The sequence below is a fragment of the Amblyomma maculatum genome, chromosome 9 (assembly GCF_055883805.1).
Source record: "Amblyomma maculatum isolate TAMU_Amacu chromosome 9, ASM5588380v1, whole genome shotgun sequence".
Taxonomy (NCBI): Eukaryota; Metazoa; Arthropoda; class Arachnida; order Ixodida; family Ixodidae; genus Amblyomma; species Amblyomma maculatum.
Window position 1 is genome coordinate 3,733,325 of NC_139352.1, and position 22,358 is coordinate 3,755,682.

Genomic DNA, 22,358 nt, shown 5'->3' on the forward strand with positions numbered 1-22,358 from the left:
ATCGCCGGGCGGACAAAAAAAAAAAAAATAAAAACTGATTTATTCAGACAGGAAGGGCTCTCGTCCATTGCAAAGACGCATTCTCAAAAACAAGGGGAATTCGCGAAAGGGAGGAAACGAGCGTGGTTTGTTTCCAATACGCTCGTGCAGCAAGCGGCGCGGGCGGAATGCAGGAGCGGCCGCCGTTCTTTCCATCCGCGCATCCTTCCGGAAAGCATTGTGCAGCTGCCACCAGGATGCGAGCTGCCTGCCGCGCCGCTGTTTTCCCTTTGTAGCCCGTCTCTCGCGAGAACAGGCCCTTGTTTCACCGCCCCTGTGCATGCGGAGATCCTTTGGGACACAGAATTGTACCTGTGAGGCCACATCCGCTTCCTTACCGTTCCTCTGAAGCACTGCATGTTGAGTACAAATATGAATTTCTGTTGGACCAGGTCGAACAGATCATGCTATTAAAACAGAGAGGCGCGGGAAATACATTAAAGCAAGAGTCAAGACAATTGGACGAGATATCACGTATACATGTCCCTAAGTCTTCATCACATCCTGCGAAAATGACTACGCATTAACACATTAATGGCAGCAACGAGATAAACGAATTAAATCACTTCTTTCCCTCCCCAGAAACTTTCTCGGAGAATTTTAAGCAAAACAAAACAAGCGTTAATGAAAATTGCTAGCACGCAAAAAAAGAAAAAAGTGAGACAGCGTGTCCCGCTAACTACATAGGGTGCATTAATCAGGCGGGATAGGATCTGTCCAACCATCCACTTCAGCCATGAATACAGCATGAATCCAATAAGCGTAGTACTTCTTTCCGATATACTCCGCCACCCAAACGCACTATGATTGGTCGGAATCGTCGCCATGAATTTCCACACGTCCCGATGGCTGGCTATATCACGTAACCATTCATCGAGTTTCTTGGTTTTGTTTTTTTTTTTTTCTTAAATAAGGCTTGCTTGATTGCAATCTATTTTCGCTTGCTTGCAGTGGGAACAGGCAGAGGTGGCGAAACCTCGTCCTCTTCGCCCCACTCAATGCTTCCAAGCACAATCTTCATGTCTTCGTCAGAACTAGCGCAGTATTCGTCTGGGGATGCGAAAATAACTCGTCCACAAGGGCCCTCCTGCCAGCTCCCTCTGCGGAAAGCTGGGACCACCTCCTCACCAAGCCAGACAAGAACACATAGCTTGCACTTCTTTCGTAGGCCAAGGATGTCGCTCCCACCTGGGGCCACACAGGACCCACCTGCCCTAATTCACGACATCTGGGGCAAATAAAGTTGTTTATCTCTCTCTCTCTCTCTCATCGCTACAGTTCGACTTGTGCGATAAACGAAAAGTTCCGAGGCTTCCTACGAGCTCAGGTGCCCCTTTGTCTGACGCAAACCGAAATTAATAGTGGCATTCAGCTTCAGCGTCATGCTCAGGGACACACTGTGCTCGCTAATGCTAAAACAATATAGGCGTCAAAACACGCCACTGCCGCAAGATACATACATACTATGTTATTTTCGCCAGAAAATAACTTGTAACCGCTCCTTTTTCTCTTAACATTGTTGTAACGCAAGAAATTGGTAATCTCGCTTATTAGGTATTTCATTCCAGATTATGCTGCTTCCAAAGCAAGCGGGAAAAGACAAAGTGGGACCAAAACCTGAAGGAAACAAAACCAAAGTAATTTACCGTTAACATCTCAATAATTGCAAAAACCTTCAATCAATGTTTTCTTTAAGCCTCGTACAGAAGCCTCAACTCTCAATGCCGCACTGCATTTTGAACGTGCGTTCAATGTATCACGTCAGCACGTAAGGTCTATGTGCCCCCATCATCCGTTCAAATGGTTAAAGTGGTTCAAGAGTCAGAGTCACGACTTCTATAAAACAAAACAATTGGAATCTGACGACAACAGTGATGGAGTGATGACCTCTCTTGACGGATTTAACAATGAGGTGTTTAGACTGAACATAAAGGAGGGGCTAGAATCACGGTACCGATTCCACCTTGGACAGCACAATGCAGCAATCGCCTATCGCTTATTTTCGTTGCGTGCCGTACAGCAAATGTTCGTCTCTGCGCGGCCTGTTAATTTTCTCTCTTAGCTTTCGTTTGTATTCAAGCTCCCACTGTGGTCACGAAGAGCTGCCATACATTCTTCCTCAGACACCCCTTCCAGGAAGGACGTCTCATCTCTCCGAGGCATGTCTAGCGCTCTCCTTTTGTCTCTCCGTTTCTAGCCGGTGCGTTCCGTCGCACACTTTTTCGTCACACGTGTCATCCCACACAACGCCGTCACTCGTTCCATTTCTCAGCTCAACTCTTTTCCCTACAGCGGACGCTCGGAATGTCGCCAGAAACAAAACAAGCTCGAGGAGAAACGCAAGACCACGTGCTGCGGAGTTACCGCAAAGGGTTTTCCTCCTCACACCCTTGTGGCCCGCTTCTTTATATACACCCGCCCCCTGCCTCACTCAGTGCGTAGTCAGTCGGCTTCACCCCAGGGGCGCCAAAACGCCACCGAAGAAGCGGACGACGACTACGAGCCTCCCAAGACAAGGCGGCCGAAAGCCGACGAAGAAGTGGAGCTGTCTCCGACAAGCACAACAGGGCAGTCGCCAAGAGGCTGACTCGCTTCACACTGCCCGAAAGCCATTCAGGAGCACGACGACGGGGAGAAGGTATCCTTAACCAGATCCAGCATCTATTTTCGAGGCCAACGCCAACACTCAAGAAAACACACCATTGCGCCCTCGGTGGAGGGGCACTCGACAAGATACTGCAGACAGTGCCAAATCTACACACGGCGAAGCTTGGAGTGTAAGCAGGAGCATCGACTTGTCCATCGCGTATATCCATCCGGATTGCGGTTTGTTGACGGACTCTACAGGGCACTCCCGCCGCAGTTGAACAGTCCTCCGGAGACACAGCAGAAGGGTGCAGGAAAGGGGATAGCGAAAGCAACACAGCTCCTCCTCGCCATCTGTTGCTCGCCAGCACGGTTTGCTCACCCAGTGCAGAGGGCGAAAACCGGCTTCCTTTCTCGTCCACTGAAAGGGACGTCGGAGAGAGCTCGTACGGCGGCGCGTGGCTTGGAGCGTCGGCGAGCCAGTTTAGCGGGCAGTCGTTGCCAGCTCTGACCCACTTGGTGCCAGGACCGTCCCAGACGTGTCGAGCTTACCGTGTCCCGCCGCTGCAGGTTTGCGTGTGCGTCGTCGCTGCCCGGGAGAGTGCACGCGCGCCACAGCGAAGTCTCACTCTTGACCAACTTCAGCAGCGGACGGAGTCTCATCGGCTCCGCTCCAGTGAAGGGCAGCTCCTTTCGGCGGCTTCTTCTTTTCCGCTTCGGGAAGAGGTGTTGGTGGCGACTCTGACATCGGGTTGCGGTAAGTCCCGTTCTTTTTCTTCCACTTAATCGGAGCACCTTGCATTGCACGTGCCTGATATAATATACCGCATGCAAGGAACGAGGAGTAATCTATAGGAATGAGAGGCGTTTTTGTTTTTTTATTTTTTCGCGCACAAAATGTTAATTACGAAGGGGTGGGCGGTCAAACTGAAGATCTCAGAAGTGCAAAACGTGATCTTAGTCGCGTGATCTTCCAATCTTACGACAGCTGAAATGGGCTAGGTTTGGTTTCTGAGGTTTAACGTCCCAAACCTACTCAGGCTATGAGAGACGCCGTAGTGGAGGACTCCGGGAATTTCGACCACCTGCCAACAAGTCGAATCCACGACCTCTACGCAAACCAGCTGCCGGCTGCTCTGAGTTGCGAGGGGATGCCAGCCCGTATTTCCTGATCCTTGTATATTGCGACTTCCGCTGGAATTTTTTAAGATACCGATAATTTAATTTTCATACATAATGAAAATAATTGGGTTATGCTTTCTTTTTTGTTTCACTTGCCCTTTTTATTTGAACTCGCAATAAGCTCATCGCAATCATTCGTGAAATTATCACTGAGTGCCGTGCGATCTTCTAGTATATGCTCCACCATAGCGCGTCGTCAAGGGAAAATGCTATCTTATCAGATATGATGAATTAATCACTTCAGAGCATGCATGCTGCACTGAAAATATTATTTCCTTCCGGGCCTGTTTAGAGCGTCCTTGTAGAGTAAGCTGCAGCGAAGGGCTAGAGTATAATACTCCGAAGTGTTCCATCCGCTTCCACAGACAGTCTTTCGCACGATGGGCACATAACATCGACCTTGGAACCACTAATTAATGCAAATCCCGACGTCCAGCGAGGCCTAATGTGGCGAAGGCGCGGAAGTCGCAACCGTGGATGCGGCAGCAGCGGTGGCTTCCGTTGAATACCGTTAGCGGCCGGAACACTTCCTGCTAAGCCAGCCACCGCCATAAATACACCATTAGCGGAGACCTTGAAGGACCAAACGATCGCGTGTTTTCTTCCCGTCCGATACACGACCTCCGGTACGGCCGCCCGCATTAGAGAAGCCCCGCTCGAAGACCGTATTGGAGGTCTCGGAATCCCTGTCCACCAGGAAAGTCGAGGCGGCGGTGTTGTCAAGAGCTCTTTTAGTGCGGGATGGCCGCGGGTCCGGACGTGGCGAAGGATGGATACTTAACTTCGTCACACGTGAAATACATTTGTAGTCCATTCGTAAGCCTGCTGCCTCTCGCACACCGAGGAGCATCATTACAGAATCAACGATGTCAAAAGAGCCGAATGAATCGGTCACCTCCAGTCCTTTCATTGTGATGCAAGTTCCCTTCTGTCCGCCACAAACCTCATAGCCACGACAGCAACCACGAAATGGACGCAGGTATTTGGAACACCACGTGACGCACTAATAGTGTATATACTCGCCCTTACCATTAATTGAAGACAACAGCCTTCGGACGCTTCCTGAGCAGGGGAAAAGAAAGCCGCGCGGGTAGATAGGGAACCCCTGATGGCAGTTTAGCTACAAAACATCCGTGTTCACTGATGGCGACCAGAGACAAAAGCTCCAAGCAGTCACGATTTTCAAATACCCACTCGTGGGCCGCGAAACACCCTTGCTCGAGCGCATGTTCCACTTCACACAGCTGATCCGAAAATCAGTTCGGCCTTCTGACGCAAGTAAGTACTGTCGCGGAGATATTTTGCTATTTAATATGACACGTCATTGCGCCTCTCGCCCATGTGCAAACACGCACCAGAGCATCGCCGCAAGCGCAGCGCGCTGGCATTAGACATGGCTTTCAATCAGCCAGGCCCTAGACGGACGGCCGGACTTCTCAAGTACCAGCCATATCCGCCCACGTCCGCCGGGCACAGACGGCATTGGGCGGACCATACTATAGATTGCTACGCCGATATAGGAACTCACGGCGTGACTGTAACGAGAACCGCCGCACAAACAGGCAGCTCCTCTTTAACGGCACGGACCTTGATGACTTAAGAGCCGACGAGAAACATAGAGCACAGCTCGTAACGCCTCACCACGTGCGCTATATAGTACGGCCGGCCATAGAAGCGATGTGGGGCAAGAGGCGAACCTTGAAACGGCTTGCAAGCAGTGCACACACGTTTAAACGGAACCCCCTCCTCCAGCAAGGTTGGTGCCTCGGAGCCGAAAAGGCTGCCGCGCGCCACAAATTCCTCCCCGGCTAAAGGAATACAAGCAAAGCGAAGGCGGCGCGCGGACAGGTCGGCCGTCCATTCAACGGCCGCTTTATTATAGCAGCCAACGCCCTTCGACGTCGCCTCGCTTCGTCGCAAAAGACAAGCAGCGGCACAGCGTTCCCCCGAACAATGGCGCCATTGTGGAACGAAGTTTATAGATAACTTCATTAGGAGGGGACACTGGCACTGCGCATAAGGGGTGGCGCATGACACAGACGAAACAGCACTGCAGCAGACTCAGCAGGCGAGGCCACACCTGCGGCGCGCTTTTCGACAGACCCGCCCTGAAACCTCGTCTGCTTAGCACGGCAAAGGAGCAACGAACGCTGGCGACGCCTGACAATCGCCGCTGCGCTGTTTGTTAAATACACTCCACTCTGTAACAATCAAAATAATGATTTTCTTTCTCACCGCTCTCTACTACGCCGTTTGCGTGTACAAGACGACGGCGATCATCCATGGCCAGCGTGCGTCTAACTCGTCAGTGGTGATGGCCTTTCCCAAAGCTTAACAATAACCTTCGCGTTCCAGGCGCTTACAAGATCGTTCGGACGTACGAAGCAGCTTTTGCGGAACTGCCACCTGCACGCAGGTTTTAGGACAAGGGTAATGTAAGAATTCCATTCAGATTCTTTTCCCACGAACGACGCCACGCCCACGTTATCGCTGCAACACGTGGCCCATAAGGATGGAATGGAAGAGAATCAAAAAGAATACATTCACTACACAAGTCGCACTGTTCGTTTTTATTACTCGTGTGTTCCTGCCGCGCCGTAAACGTTATTTTCCTCTCCGCACCCATTGTGCTCTTTTCGTTTCTTTTTTTTTTCATCTGCTGTCTACTTCTTATCATGTTGCTGACGTAAACGCCAACTCGAAAGGATACTGTACATATAAAAAAAAATAACTTGAAAAGAGGCGCACAGGCACCGCGCGAATGCTTGTTTCGAAGCCTTCGTTCAGGAGACGCGCGCAGCGGGCAGTAGATGAAGTGTGCGGACTCCTCTCATCTAGAATTCTCCGCAGAACCGCGGTGGCGTGGCGCTGAGATATGAGCTAGTTAACTTTTTTTCCGAGGCTGCTATCCCCCGCGTGGGGAACTTGCGCAAGGACAACCGGATTTGCTCGCACATAGCGCACCTACGAGGGGGAGAGAGGGAAGAAAGCAGAAGCCACAGACAAGGTAGTGAGAGTGCTGACGCCGTAAAAGCACCTTTATCTTTTTTTTTTTTTACTTCAGTCGTTTTCTCTCTCCCACCCGGCCATCGCCGAAGCACGTGGTTGGGTAATTCAACAGCGCACGTACAATCCTATTCCGTGCAATAAGCGAAGAAAAGGACATGAATCGCGATACTGCCACAAGCAAGGTCCTCTCGCGATGCTACTGATCGGGTCATCGATTTAAAAGACATCGAGAGATATTTTTGTCAATGGCCTCCCTGCTGCAGTTAAGTTATGGACCAGTGGACGTAAAATTGGTACGCAGACTAAACAAAGCGGCAAAACGAGTTGGGCTGCCCGCAGATAACTGCGCATACGCGCCACATCTGTGCTGCCCTCTGGGAACTGCAGAACTGCGACTGGGCGCAAAGCCACTCAATATCAGGTGTTAACGTACAGTCTTTGCCATAAGTTCAGAGCCCATGGGATCTGTCTCCCTCTGTATCTACGGAACACCCTCTCCTTGGAAGCGGTACGTACGTCAAAAATTTCTAATCTTCAGGAATCTGCAACACTGGGAATCCACTGCGACCCACATGATGCGGCTCGAAATCAAAACCCATGGGCTCTAAACTTTTGACGAAGGCTGTACAATATTACAAACTGAGAATCGGGACAAAGAGTTCGCGAGTTAAGAGCCGGCCACCGATCCGATGGAGGCATACTGCGAAACCACCGGGCTACAGAGACCTCGGTGCTGGTGGTCGAAAATGAATACGGAATCTTCCGCTCCCATACTTATTTGACCCAGCGAACGCCGCGGTGAGGTTAAACGTCGATCACCGATTTAATCGCTCAATAAATTAGTCAATTGCATGAATCACTAAGTTATTCAATGTAAAGCATGCAATAATTCGGTACACGCAACAGTGTTTGAACTTCCTTATTTATTAAGTGCCTATCTGCGCATGGTCTGTTTTCACGTGTCCCTTTGCCCAGTGCACGCTATTCGCTTCTCCAACAGACAGAAATCAGCGCCACCGATTCAATCTGGACCGATCGAACTGAGAGGTGTTTTTCAATCGGCGTTGAAAACCTATATCGGGACAGGTAGAATAGGCGTCGTTATTCAAACGTTCACAGCTGCCGCGACACGAGCCGGGTAGTTTGGAGTATGCGCGTCACTGAACGTCAAATGGGTCATTGTTATTCCGCTATCAGGTCGCCTCAATTTCCCTCTTTGCAGCCGCTTTATCATTCCTCCCCGTACGCGTCGCATGCAGAGGCTCGCCCGCACCCTTCGGACGGCGAAGAATTCCACCGACAAAAGAACGCCCGCAGTGGCTACACGCGCTCATTTGTATAACGATATGCGCTGCTACTCGTTCGGTTATCACTGCATACGCCCGCTTCAAACTGCGATCAGCCAAGCGTGTGTTACGGCAATACTTCCGCGTCGGAATACAGTTCCGTGTTCTCTCCCTGTGCGATTAAAAAGCGCCTCAGTTTTACGCTACGACGGAGTTTAACGAAATCTAGTGCAAAGTGGTCATTTCGATTAGTACACTCCCAATGGACCTAAAAACATTCAATAGAGTTCAAATTCAGCTCAACATGTCTACCTCAGCAAACAAACAAACAAACATGATCTTGCTCAGTTTGGTGAAATAGAGTTCCAAAACTGCAGCAAGGTGACCATGCCGGACAGATGGTGCGCATCACACGCAATGGGACTTGCGCTGTGCTGTGCATTTCTTCTAGGGCTCCTGTGTGTGTTCGCTGGTCGCAACATGCACGCGCTCCAGCGTTAGCTATGATACCCGAAATTTCGAAAAAACGAACATGGGCTCATTCGTACCCATACATGTAAAAAAAAAAAAAATGGCCCGCTACCGCAGAAGCCTTCTTTCTACGCGTAGGTATTTCCCATTAGAAAGTTATTCTACCTATGTCCATCTGTCCGATACCCTACGCACCAAGGTGATCTTAGTTTAATCGATAATAGGGTTGTTCTTGAACGGCGCGTATGTTCTTCGTAATCTGCTGTCGGCGACCACTGCACCGCCTGTAACTACGAGGTCAGTCCGAATGCCGCCGTCTATTAGCTTTTCAGCGTATCGATAAAATCTGGTTAGAATTTGCACACCAGGACCGGCAGTTAACCGCTAAAGATATATGTATAATAAGATAATAAACTACCCGTACCGTAGCAACATTTCTTTACATATCTGTCACTACGCCATAATGTATTCGAACTACCCTCATTTCCATATGAGCGACGGCCTGCCTCTTTTCACACAGATACCACACCACAGCCAAAGACAGAAAACAACGTCCGCTCCAATCCCGGAGTGAAAGCGCATACATCGCCTGTTTCATTTTTCTTCATCTTGCTCTCTTTCGCTGCATTGGTCGCGCCAAATTCTTTGAGAAACACCCTGACCTGCGTTTCGTGACTCGCGAGACAGCCGATAGATTTTGCCCCGCGTCGATTTGGTTTCAGGATACACGGGTTTGCTACGCTTTGCTGGCCTTTGCGAACACCAAAAATAAAACAAAAAGCATGCAGTTCGCATGCACACCGGCTTACCAGCACGTACAAAGGCTTGCGCCGCACACTGCTCCGGCTTACACGGAGCACGCATTGACCCTCTGAGAGAAATGAGAGAAAAAAAAAAAAGAAAGACACCTTGGCAGGAGAACACTGTTACGTGCCTTACGCGGTGTGGTCTGCCTGGCCGTTACGAGAGAAAACAACGAACCGGCTCTGTCCGGGTGTCCAGCACCAGCCGGCCGCGTACCTCCACTTGTTACTGGGCTCGCCTTGGGCGCCAGCGAAACGACGTTAAGTAATAGCCGCGTGGTATCGGGCACACACAGCGCGTGGCTCCGCTAGGTGGCGCTGCTGATCTCTCCCGCTTCTAACTCGCGCCATCAAGCCAGGAAGCGGAAATATATGCATGGAACCAAGGTAACGCGCACTTTGTGGTGCCTGCTATGCAGGTCTTGCCGCCAAGCCATAAAGTTAAAAAGAAAAAAATCCGGGCTGCTCAGCCGTACGAGAGTGCGCAGACTCTGGCAGGCCACGTATACAGGGCTCCCAATACGAACAGTATGCAAAAAATAAAGCGCTGAAGCAGAGTGCCTTAAACCGTGCAGCGCTGTGAGCACGTATCGAAATCCCAGGCGGAGTGGCTCAGTGGTTACGGCGCTCGACTACTGTGCCCAAGGATGAGAGATCGAATCCCGGCCTCGGCGGCCGCTTTTTGATGGAGCCAAAAAGAAAGGGGCCCGTGTGCTGTGCGATGCCAGTGCACGATAAAGAACCCCTGGTGGTCCGGAGCCTTACACTACAGCGTCTCTCATAACCTAAGTGGGACGTTAAATCTCATCAACCAAACCAAGTATATCGAAATACCTGCATTTGTACAAGGACGATGGCCAGTATAAACAACGCAAAGTCACCCCTGCGAAAGGAACACTATATTCTGACGCATCCTATATTCGGTAGTTAGGAGACTGTCGCCTAACTGCAAGGGTGTGCTAAAACGTTGGGCACGCTGGTGGAATTCAGTCAGGAATACCTTGTGAAGGAACAGCGCGATTGACGGGACAAGAAAAAGAGGGACGAGGAAGGATACAAAGACGCTAACTATCAAGTTGATAGTCAGCGCCTGTGTGTGTCCTTCCTCTTTTCTCTTTTTCTTACACCGTCGTTCGCGCTGTTCCTTCACAATGCAGAACCAACTAGCGCGCCAACTCACTCTTACAGAAATACCTCACTGCCTCGACCGTAGCTGGTGCCACATACATGACCGTCCTCTTCAATCGGCCGAATTTGGAATTTCGCAAACAGGCAAACAAACATTCGAGGATGGTTATGGCTGGCATCACATTGTTCCACTGGACCTCTTGTAGTGCAATTAACTAAAAGCACCGTTGCTTGCGAAATTGCCCACAGAAACGACGACCTACAAAAAGAACGGTTAGATCCACTCATCGTCACGTGAAGGTCAGCGATCTGCCGCATCAATTGAGGACGGACCGATGGAGGACCAGTCGCTTACTCGCTCACACGAAACACGCCGACGTCCAGCTGTTCAACGCTCACGGGAAAAAAACATTTCAGCCGTCGGCACTCTCAAAGAACTCTATTAGCAATTGGCTAGTTTCGGCAATTTCGTAAAGCTGTCACAGGGTTAATTATCTCGACGTACCGAACTGTCCCCGCGATCGGTCCTTGCGACCTCCGTCACAAGCCACGAGGGCGCGGCCCCAAGAAATGAATCACGCGACGATAGCGAAGTGGACGAAGTCTCAAATGCAAAAACAAAACAGGTGAAAGTGAAACTATAGACCAGTCGGCCCTTGGCAAACCAGCGAGTAAACGCCAGTGCGCCGCGACCCTCACAGCCCAGTTCGAGGTCTCCCTTTTGGTTCTTTTTTCGCCGCCGGGCCATTTTCCCTTTTCTCCACGCTTTCTTTTCTTTTCCGTTTCATCTTACGTATTTCGTACCCCATTCGTCTTCAGCTCGGGCAAGGCACGCGACCCATTTTTTTTTTTTTTTCTCGTTCTCTCAGCGCAGAGTCCGCCCGCGGAGGCGATTTTTCTACTTCGCTCTTCTTCTACAGCGTCTAATTTTTCTTTATATTTAGTACATCGCACTCTTTCTCTATGGTTTCTACGCTAAACGGAATGATCCAGATCGCGGGTGACGCCCGGCACCAGCTGACTTGCCAGCATACTACACGCCTCATTTATTTTCCTAATTCCACGCGTTGTCCTCTCCACTTGAAGGCGGGCGCGTTTCATCTCGATGTTTCTCTTCTTATGTTTTATTTATTTTAACCTCGCGTATAGGCTTCCAAAGCACCGTCGAGCGGCGCTGCTGCACCTGACAGGGAGCGCCATCTCTGACAGAAAAATAGAAACTGGGGATAAACGCGGCGGCACCACCTAGGCATCCCGTGCAAGTTTTCTCCTTTCGCTCGCTCGCTTCTGCGCACGTGCCGACGTCTTGCGCTGCTTTGTCGCGCGGGCACTCACTGGACCAACACCTACTGGACGCCGCCGGCTCGCTCGCTGCCTTCACGGCCTGCGCCGTGCGCTTTCTCTCGCACGAGCACGCGCATTGACGCGCCCCCGCAGGCGCACCGCGACATGCAAACCGTATGCCGTCTTGATTGGGCAACCTGACGCGTACTTCCATGAAGGATACTTTAATATAAGCGGGAAACTTTTTATTCACGTCTGCACTGTAGAGCAGACGACAGACGGGGATGAGTAAATATTGATTGTGAATGCGTCCCACGTTAGCAAAAGGGTAGGAATGCATCTCGAGGTAAGTCCGCTATGTAACTATATTGTCGTACATAATATCTTTAAAAACTGCTAAAGTATCATCAGTACTGTGGAATAAAGTGGCCTGCTCGTTGACCATCGTTTTGGCCTGTAGCATGCGATCTATATACGGATTTGCTTTTTATTATTACGACGTTAGCAAAGGAAATTTCGCAGTAGAAGAATAACTATATAGTTCGAAGGAGGTGTTTCATCAAAGACAAGAATGCTAGCAATCTCATAAGCACATGCGTGCTCCGTGCGCTACACGCGATATAACCGGCTTGCTGGCTCGGAAGGCAGGTGAAATCCAAGCTTGTACTACACAGTGTTTTATTTCGGTTCTTATTAAATGGTTGCGCTTCATTTATGATAATATTTGGTTTCCACTCACGAACTTTGTGACGCGAATGGGATGCTCCGTGCGAGTAGTGTTAGTCGAGCCATAGCTAGGATCACTTTTGTACTGCACTTCCGACATATCTTCGTTAATAATAATAATAATAATAACTGGTTCACTTATTGGCCAATTTGCGAAAATCTGTAAAAGCGTCTCAGCAAGGCATGTTTTCCAACGCCGCCCCCACCCCCGAAAAAAAAAAAAAAAAAGGCCTCGTTCCTAGATATTTTCTTGGTCAATCTAAAAATGAAAAGGCAGCTGTGGACACTTAGGGCACATTCACACATCAGTCTCGGTTGTGGACGTCACATCTGTTGATTTGGTTGCTCTCAGAGCACTCACAAAGCAGGGAGAGAGCACAAAAAATCGGCAAAACTAGACACGCGGAGAGCGACGAGCAGGATAATCTTCCATCCTCTTCACTTTTTATGCATGGTGTTTAACCACTGTACTTTTTTGATGGCTCTCCAAGCCGTCTTTGTCAACTTTCAACATTTTTGAGTTTACGAAGAAAGGAAAAATTGGCTCTTTTCGTTTCCACAAAGAATGCGAGAGTTCTCAGAACGCTGTCATGGTGTTGAAAAACAGGTCTTACGGACACGCTTCCACAGGAATCTGCGAAGTTTCACACGTGAGCCCCGAATTTTGGTGCTTCGCCTACTATTGTGGCTTCCCATGACACAATGCTAGTTAGTACATCCGTTCCGCATCAGCGGAAGCGTTTTTGTATCGCCAAATAACCGCCAGACGCAACGCGATCGCCGCGCGTGCACAGGAATCTAGCGGAGCGTCTGCTTCGGCGAAGCCCCATCGTTTCACATTTCGCCACCATGCCAGAAATGCAGCGCTGCCGTCGCGCGGCGAAACTTGAGCTTGGGCTCCCTATTTGCTTGCGTTCTGACTTCCGAATCTAGCTCGCGGCCGCGTTGTTTCGCTCAAGACCAGCTCGGGCAGCTTTCATTTTCCTTTCTGTTTATCCCCTCGTTCTTCGTTCTCTCCTCCCGTCGTTCAGGCTGCCTTAACTTCTCAACGCGTCGTCGGCGTCGCAGTCATTGACTGCTGGGACACCAGCCACAAAGACGCACCAAATAGGCGTGCAAGTTTGTCTTGAACCCGTTCTGACGTACCTTAACGCGACAAGGCTTCTTCTCGAAGGTTGCTAGGAAACTATCAACGAAGTGCGACGCAAAAGAAGCCATCAAATTTTTCAGCCCCTTGTTTCAGGCCTAGTGCATGGAAAGACAACAGGATTAGCTTATGGTCAGTGACCCGGCGGATGACTCTAAACGGCAAGCTGAACTCGCCCGCAGTCACAACTGAAAAAGAAATCGAGTTTTGTTTTTATATATACAAAATTTTGGTTGCCGTTCTCTTCCTCAACCATGACACACCTCTGTGCAATATTTCAAGTTTTATGCGACGCATTAAAGGCGAGCAACTTCTCTGTTTGTATTTATCTCTGCGACCTCAAGATTTTCTGAAGATGCCGCATTCTCAACCCACGTCTGCAGCTCCAGCCCGACTCACTAATAATCAATCAACATACAAACGTATAAAGCGCTTTTAAAGAAATGCGTGCGCTGACCGGGTTTCGTGGAATGTTCTTCATTCGAATAAAAAGCAAAACGCCAAAGCTTGACGAACGGTGGATGCAAAGTTTCTGTTTAGCTTGTACCTATTTATTCAATCTGATAATTTTGGATGGGAAAAAACTGCGCAAACGGACGAAGCACAAAGTAAGAAGAGCACACAGACGAGCGCTGCCTCGCAACTACCTTCTTACTTTGTACTTCGTCCGTTTGCGCTGTTTTTTCCCATCCTAAATGAACTTCGACCAACTTTCCCAACTCAGCATCCTACTGCTCAATCTGATAATTAACTGTCCACACTCGCTGCATTCGGAACCCACAGAGACCGGCTTTTACACTCTCTAGCCTCGGCATGAACGTAGGTGTTAAAATTGCGTCAACATCGCATCTGAGGGCGTTCAACGTCATAAAACAAATAAATCTATTTAGTTCTCAACCTCTCCCAAAGGAAGTGAGAAGGGCTTTTCCTTCCGCATAGCGGAAGCAAAAGGAACAAAATAACCGTTTGTTCCGGCGCTCCTGCAATCGAATTCTTCCGGCGGCTCGATTTCCACGCTCTTCCATTATATACACACCATCGACATTTCGCAAACTAGGTTACGTTAAGGCATGACGTCAAGGAATGAAGGGGGTGGGGCGGAACGTGGCAGGTTTACAAAGCTTTTTCTTCACGCTTTTCGGCTGCAGGTATCACAGGTGGAGCGCTATGAACATCCGCACTGCAGACGGAAATAGAATTACCAATGAGTCCGAGCGAGCCACCACCTTGGCCCGCACGTGATTTCGTACCACTACTGTGACGCAACCGTTCTTTGTACGGCGTTCAGTGTGATGTGATACCGTTTTGCTTCCCACTCGGCATCCACCTGCTAGAGAATTTGGAGGCTACAGATTGCCACAGGGATTATAATCAACGACTTATGTACCTCCAATATCGTATATATGCCGCCGAATTGTGAGTGCACAGAGACAATGTCGGAAAAACGCTGTGGCGTCAGCTGTTCGTAAGCGACTCAAGATCTTTCATTTCGTCTTAGCTTTTGTCATTCCTTTCCGCTGTTGAATTTCTGACGACTCGTGCAGGCTTTTCCGCTACACGCGCGGACCGAGGAACCGAGTAATAAATTGGAAGCTTCGCCCTATCATTAGACGCCATAGCATTTTTTAACACCTCTTTTCCATTCCGTGATTTTTTACTCATTTTTTTTTTTTTCGTTTACAGACTACCTAAGAGTCTGGTAAATAAATGTATTTACTTGGTTAGGCTTTTGGGATTTGGAAAGCGCAGTAGCAGTCTCATTTCTCGGTGGGCACCTGCACTTGGTAGGACACTATTGGTAAGCCGCAAGAACGGCATACAAGTGTACGTATGACATCAGTTCGAATCCCTATCGCGAAGCAACTTGATCGGGAGATGGAAGCTGGGTGGGAATCGAAATAGCATGAAACCACCCTGAACTGTGCACAAAGAACGGTCGTGTCCTAATTTTGATACTAAATCACGTTCGCATTTTCTCCGGAACGGCGACGCCTTTTCGACCGAACCAGCCGCATACGCTTCGCGTAAAAACACGCGTGATATGCCGCGTAGATCGATCCCCGGGAGCAACATTTCGAAGCATCGCGTCGCGCTAAGTGGTCCGCGAAAGGAAGTAGAACTGCCGTGAACACCAGGCGCCTTTTGGCGAGCCATTTCCCCGGGCGCAGTTTCGTTGCTCATTTCGGACAGCTACGTCAACGGCAGCCATCGAGTCACAAGCGAGGCCGAACGGGACTTGAGTGAGTTCTTCTGCCGAAGAAAGTATATGTGGCAACACACCGCATTGAGGTGTGAAGCGGTTAAGCAATTACCCTATCAAAAAGGCGGCACTTCCTCGGGTGGGTCATGCATCGGCAAGCTCCCTTCCTGAATCCCGCAACTGACGACTATTACTGCGCACCCAATTATTTCCCTCGAGAAAAACAGGTAACCTGCAATACAGTCGCCCTTATAGAATATATATACTCGAGCTTTTTTTTGTTGTTTCGTCTTTTCATTGTGCCATCAGAGACCCATGAGGCGCGCCGTTACTGCGACCAGCAGGAGCGACGCTGGAATGCAGCTGGTCGAATCGCGGTCATTCGAGCCGACTTTTCGCTGCTGGTTCTTGCCAACGATGCACGTGAAAGCTTGGCCGTCAGCGTCGCCTACGTCGCTCGGCATCCGCATCCGGTCAACGATTTTGGGAGCCCTTGAATTTAGAAACCGATCGACAGCACCTTTAAGGGAACCCGGCCTCAACATACTATCGATCTGCGGGCTAAAATCCACTCCTGCTCAGCCCGCAAACAAGCGTCCGATAAGCCAGCAACGGGTACAGCATTTAAAAAAAAAAAAAACGTTAGGGTCAGTAATATCCAATGTTGGCCAAGACTGTGCCAAGCTCGGTGCAACACCGCATAGCGAGCAAAAGTCGAGGCATAAGAGAGCGCATGCAGTCAGCGGAGCCCCGGCGGGCTTCCATCTGTCTCGGCTCGGACATCCACGACATGCACAAACGACGGGGTTTATCAGCGCCGTTTTCATGAATATTAACCGCGTGACTACTTTTGGCCCTCTCTTGACTATATGGCTGGTTAAAACCATAAACTCAAGGTCGCCAGCAGAGCGCCGTTTTTCCGGCAATTAGAGTGCACACTTCGCCCATCCGCTACGGCGCTTATCTTAGCGTCCAGCCCACGGCCACGCTTGGTCGTCCAATTCCAGGACAATGGAGAGACACGGCATGCGTTCCGGAAGCGAGCATTGCACCCGGACAATTAGGCGCCACCGCCGCTGCTTTTTTTCTTCTCTCGCGGTCGCGCACCTTAAATCACCCGACGGCCTTTTGTCTCCGCCAAACTGCGAGACAGGGGCGCAATTATCTCTGCACGCGAATACAATGCCAAAAGGGGAACACTTGGCTCGCGCAGCTTTAAATTGCGTGCTCCTTAACGCGGAACCTACTTTTCATTACGAGGACAGAGCGCAGTGCACACAAGGTCGCTTCAGATGAGTCGAGTCGTGCGCAGCCTTCCTTGCGTGTCCCAAAATAAAAGCCAAACTGTATATCCTGAACTTTAGTAGAGCAGGAACGCATCTCGGCTCTGTAGTTACGATTCTAGAGCGAAAAAGGAAAAAAAAAATTATTTGTCGTTGTTTCTTTTTTTTTTTTTTTACGCGAACAAATAACTATACAAACGGCAATCTTCCCTTTCAAGGGTACTGAACCGATAAACCGCTTGACGGTTCACAGAAAAAAAAAAAAAAAATGCATGGCGCATCTCCATGGGACCCGTAGCCTTAAATGTCGCACGCGAGGTATTACCGCCAGCCGAGCAGACTTTCTTCTTCGAATCACAGCAGAAGGAAGAAACACACGCTCGCGCGCGCGGCACTTAACCCAGCGCATGCAGCAAGGCCAAAACACGCGGATCGGAGATAAAACAGCTTCAAGTTGCAGCACATCAAAAGAAAAACCCACGGTGATGGAGGAGGACGCGCACGGCGGTCCTCGTCCACCGTCATGTGTCTTTCAATGTGTCACAGCCTGGACAAACAAGTTCGAGTTTCGATGTCATTGAAGGTGATCCAAGCAGACTTGAGCAGCACAAATCGGGCGCCTTCCCCCGCGTGGCATAACATTTCAGCTCATTAGACTAGGTCACTCCGGCCTGCATTCGCAGCAAGGCGGCCCGGCTCGTAGGAAACACCACCGACACGTTTTATGCGGCCTGCATACGCGATTGACGGCCACGTTGCTCTGGTCGGCTTATCACAGAAAATCTCACTTTTTTCGCCGCGAAGCCTGAGGCTACCTAAATGCACCATTAGGGCATTTCAACCTTATCTCAGTCTCGTTTTCCCACAACCGGCGGCTCGCGAAACATAGGCGAGACAGCCGTGCGGTGAGAGTCTCCCCTCTGTTTGTCCGCACGAGAACAGGCGACATTTCTGTGCCTGCATATCCTGCCTGCTGTGTTCTTGAAGTTCAGTTTGTTTGTTTGTTTGTTTGTGTCCGTTTCTTTTCTTTATTCTATAACGCGGACCCGTCGTGCACTGCCCGCGTCCGTAGCATCATAACACTGCTGCGTGTTTGCGGCTATTGAAGAGAGTGAAGTTTGGTTTGGTTTCGCTTGTGGGATTCAACGTCCCAAAGCGACTCAGGCTGTGGGGACGCCTTAGTGGACGGCATACTAATAATCGACAGCGCGAAAAAGGCATGGACGAACAGACAACAGGACATGATGTTGTGTGTTCGGCAGTGTCTTTTCGCGCTGTCGATTGTTAGTATGTATTCTGTCGTGACGCTGGGGCTACGTCGACCCGGCCTTCACTTGGTAGCGTGCAGAGACTCGGGGTTGAAGAAGGACTGAATCTTCGAAGTTGGTAAAATATGTACAAGCAGGTTTACTGGCACTTTGAGAAAACGTATTTACAATATTTACACGAAAAAGAAGGGTACATCAGCAAAATGGCAAGCGTTAAGGGTTCATAGCGAGAAGCGACTGGATGAGCCGTTTACCCAGGGCTCAGAGCGACATTTCGTGCTCCGCAGCGTCCTTAAAAACCCCCTATGTCCAGCCCCTCTCTGAAGATGCTGACCAACCAAATCCAGGGCACGCCCCTCAGGTATCGGCATCCAATCGAACACATCACTGCACTGATGGTCTGAAGCACTGACTGGTCCGGCATTCATTCGTTGGGCGTGATCACTTGTTGGCGGGAAAAGCTTGGGAACGGCGAGGAGAGGAGGTACATTTCTATTCTTCAGCAAAGAAACCACAGGCTGGTTCTGGGGGTTTTACTTCTCAGAAACCCGAGTGCACGTGGCGCCGCATAGGGCTCCCAACATGGTCCCTTTTCGACAATTGCAAATCTTTCCTGCATTCCCGGGAAATCACTTAATGGCCGTATGAGTCATGCTCTTCTCTTGTCCTGCACGTCAGCGGACATGTCACTCTGTCGTCTCCTTTGGATAGGAGGCATTCATCACTGGAGGATAGCACTTCTCGACTGGAAGGGTGAACAAAAGAAAGCACTTCCTGCTATTTCCCGCAGGGGGACGTTTCTTTGTGTTTTTCCAGACGTTCTCTTGACAGGGCCAATTTGGCATTTGCAGGTTGTCCACAAAGCAAAACATGCTTACAAAACAGGATTCCTGGAAACAGGCTCACTTAGAGCCAATGGACCATCACCACATATTCACAAAACTTTTCCATGCCCACAGGCGAACAATAGAGCGCGCAAATGCGGATGCTTGGTCGTAACAGCCTCCTCCCCCGCCAGAAGAGACTCGGAGGGCAGCAGCCGCAGCTGCTGCATGAAGAGACGACTTAATGGCCTGCACGTGAACGCTTGAAGCTCGCTGTTGCATGTCGCGTTGTCTTGATTGTTGTAGGCCAAATTGCTTGAGCTATCTGAAACTCAACCACATGTCGAAGCAAGCACTCGGCTCCCGTCTGAAGAGACCAGGTCAAAAGAAAACTGCCATTGTTGTTCGAGAAAAGCCCACTCTCAAGACGTTCAGGACCCACGTATGCCTCGAAAACCAAACGTGCTGCTTTACATAGTCCTCTATATTCAAGCGCACGAAAAAAAAAAAAAAAAACCTGATTATCAATTTGGATACATGGTGAGGAACATCTCGGACCGCTTAGAAAGAGCGGCTAAGCGCGTCCGCATTCCCATTTAACTTCCCCTTTTTGTATCTTATTTCAAAATTGTACTGCTGTAAAATCAAGCTCCACCTAAGAAGGCGACTGTTCTTCGATGTCGCAGTTTGCAGCCAAGCCAGGGGACAATGGTCCGTCTCTACGGTGAATTTGGCCCCTCCAAGATAGCACTGCAATTTTTGAATGGCCCATACAATGCAAGCGCATTCCTTCTCTGACGCGCAATAAGCCCTCTCTCTAGAACTCAGTTTTCTGCTCAAGTAGAGCACGGGGTGCTCATTACCGTCGTCATCTCTCTGGCAGAGAACAGCACCTAACCCTCGATCACTGGCATCACACTGGACCGTGAATTCTCGGCCATAGTCTGGAGCTCGCAATACCGGACGGCTAATCAGCACAGCCTTCAGGTTTACGAAGGAGGCTTCCTTTTGTTCGTCCCAGACTACATTTGTCGGTTCTGTCTTGCGGAGAGCGTCGGTCAGAGGGCTAGCCAAAGCTGAATAGTTAGGGATGTAGTGATTGTAGTACCCAGTCAGACCCAGGAATGCTCGAATTTCCGTCTTCGTGCTCGGCCGCGGGTAGTCTGCTACCGCAGAAATCTTAATCTCGCTGGGTTTCCTGAAACCTTGACCTACATTGTGACCCAAGTAGTCCACGGTCGCCCTTGCCAGGCAACATTTCTCGGCCTTTACGGTTAGTCCAGCTTGACGCAAAAGGCTCAGTACAGCTCTTAGATGTACCATATGGTCCGCCCATGAGTCGGAAAAAACCGCAATGTCGTCTAAATAAGGCACCGCGAATGTTTCACACCCCTTTAAAACCCTATCCATGAGTCGGGAAAAACAAAATGGAGCATTTTTGAGCCCGAAACTCATCATTGTTGGCTGGTAGCTGCCCGTCGGAGTGACGAAAGCCGCGTATCTGCTGGCGCGTTCAGTGAGCGGTACTTGCCAGTATCCTCGAGTAAGGTCCAGCGTAGTCACATATGCCGCTCTACTGACCTGTTCTACTCTCTCCTCAATATTCGGAATAGGATACACTTGATCCCTGGTGAGAGAATTTAGCTTTCGGTAGTCTACCACAGGCCTAGGGTCTTTACCTGGAGCTTCTACTAAGATCATAGGCGAAGCATAATCGCTTTCCGAGGGTTTTATTACTCCCAATTCCAGCATGCGAGTTACTTCCCTATCCAGAATTTCTCTTTGCCTTGGAGAAAATCGGTAGCACCTTGATCGCACTGGCACGTCTGAAGTCAGCTCAATATCGTGCTCAGTCAAATCAGTTCTGCCTGGCCTGTCCACGAAGCAGGCCTCAAACTCTGTTATTATCTCGCCCAGATCGGACAGCTGGGATTTCTTTAGTTCTCCTCTCTGCTCCGTCTTTTTGAGAAGCTCCTGAGCGTTGCTTCCTTTTCCGCTGAGGCAAATCAAGTTGTCCCCCATCTCCTCGGGAAGGTTTAACGTTAGATTTACCACGGCTTCCCTCTGCACATAAGGCTTCATAAGATTGCAATGATAAATGCGCACTTCTTTACGCCTACCGGGAATTTTCACTGCGTAGTTAGTGTTAGAAAGCTTTGCAACGACTTCAGCCGGTCCTTCCCACTGTACTTCGAGCTTATTCTGCCTTGAACTTCTCAGCAACATCACCTGGTCCCCGATACAAAACGTCCTTTGACGGGCTGACTTATCATAGTACACCTTGGAACGAGCCTGGGCTGACTTCATGCTGGCCTCAACGAGTTCCTTAGTGTTATGTAAGCGATTCAAGAGGTTCAGAATGAATTCTACTACTGTTGGGTCTTCTCCGCGCCCCTCCCAGGCTTCGCGCACCATTCGCAAAGGTGAGCGCAGTGACCTTCCGTACACCAACTCGGCTGGGCTAAATCCAGTGGATTCGTGCGGCACTGACCGCAAAGCGAAAAGCGCTGCAGGCAGGCAGGTATCCCATTCGCGCTTGTTTTCATAGCACAGTCCCCTCAGGACTCGTTTGAGAACAGAGTGCCATCTTTCTACGCTGTTGCTCTGCGGATGATGGATCGAGCTATGCACTACCTTAATGCCGCATCGCTCGAGAAATGAGGTGGTGAGGACACTCGTGAAAACGCTACCCTGATCACTTTGGACCTCGGAAGGGAATCCAACTCGTGCAAACACTGACAGCAGCGAATCCACTACACTCTCGGACGTCACCTCGCGCAGCGGAACAGCCTCTGGAAACTTTGTGGCTGGGCATAACATAGTGAGGATATAACGGTACCCTGACTCGGTCACAGGAAGTGGCCCAACTATATCTATTACTAACCGGTGAAACGGCTCGGTAATGATTGGTACTAACACCATCGGAGCTTTCCACTTATCTTGCGCCTTTCCAACCCGCTGGCACGTGTCGCATGACCGTACAAAATTTTCCGTGTCCTTAAAACATCCAGGCCAATAGTATTCTTGCAACAGCCTCTGCTTTGTTTTCTTTATTCCAAGGTGACATGACCACGAGCTGCCATGGGAAAGTCGCAGTAAGTCTCCGCGGTACTTTTGGGGAA

General features: G+C 49.9%; 2 protein-coding genes across 5 annotated transcripts in view; one reads left to right on the forward strand and one right to left on the reverse strand.

Annotated features, from left to right (window-relative positions):
* The window catches only part of LOC146178113 (DNA (cytosine-5)-methyltransferase 1-like), a 160,157-nt gene that overhangs the window by 64,261 nt on the left and 73,538 nt on the right, over positions 1-22,358 (reverse strand). Inside the window, exon 1 of one of the 3 annotated variants that reach the window (XM_084577943.1) lies at positions 6,043-6,165. The exons of the other annotated variants lie outside the window; for them this stretch is intronic. The gene's annotated coding sequence lies outside the window, so the exon portion shown is untranslated. Of the gene's footprint in view, positions 1-6,042; positions 6,166-22,358 lie in introns of those variants that run through there. 3 annotated transcript variants of the gene reach the window in all.
* LOC146178114 (uncharacterized) overlaps positions 2,797-22,358 on the forward strand; it is a 51,223-nt gene continuing 31,661 nt past the window's right edge. Inside the window, exon 1 of one of the 2 annotated variants that reach the window (XM_084577945.1) lies at positions 2,797-3,382. The gene's annotated coding sequence lies outside the window, so the exon portion shown is untranslated. The remainder of the gene's footprint in view (positions 3,383-22,358) is intronic. The other variant, XM_084577944.1, reaches the window with a different exon arrangement.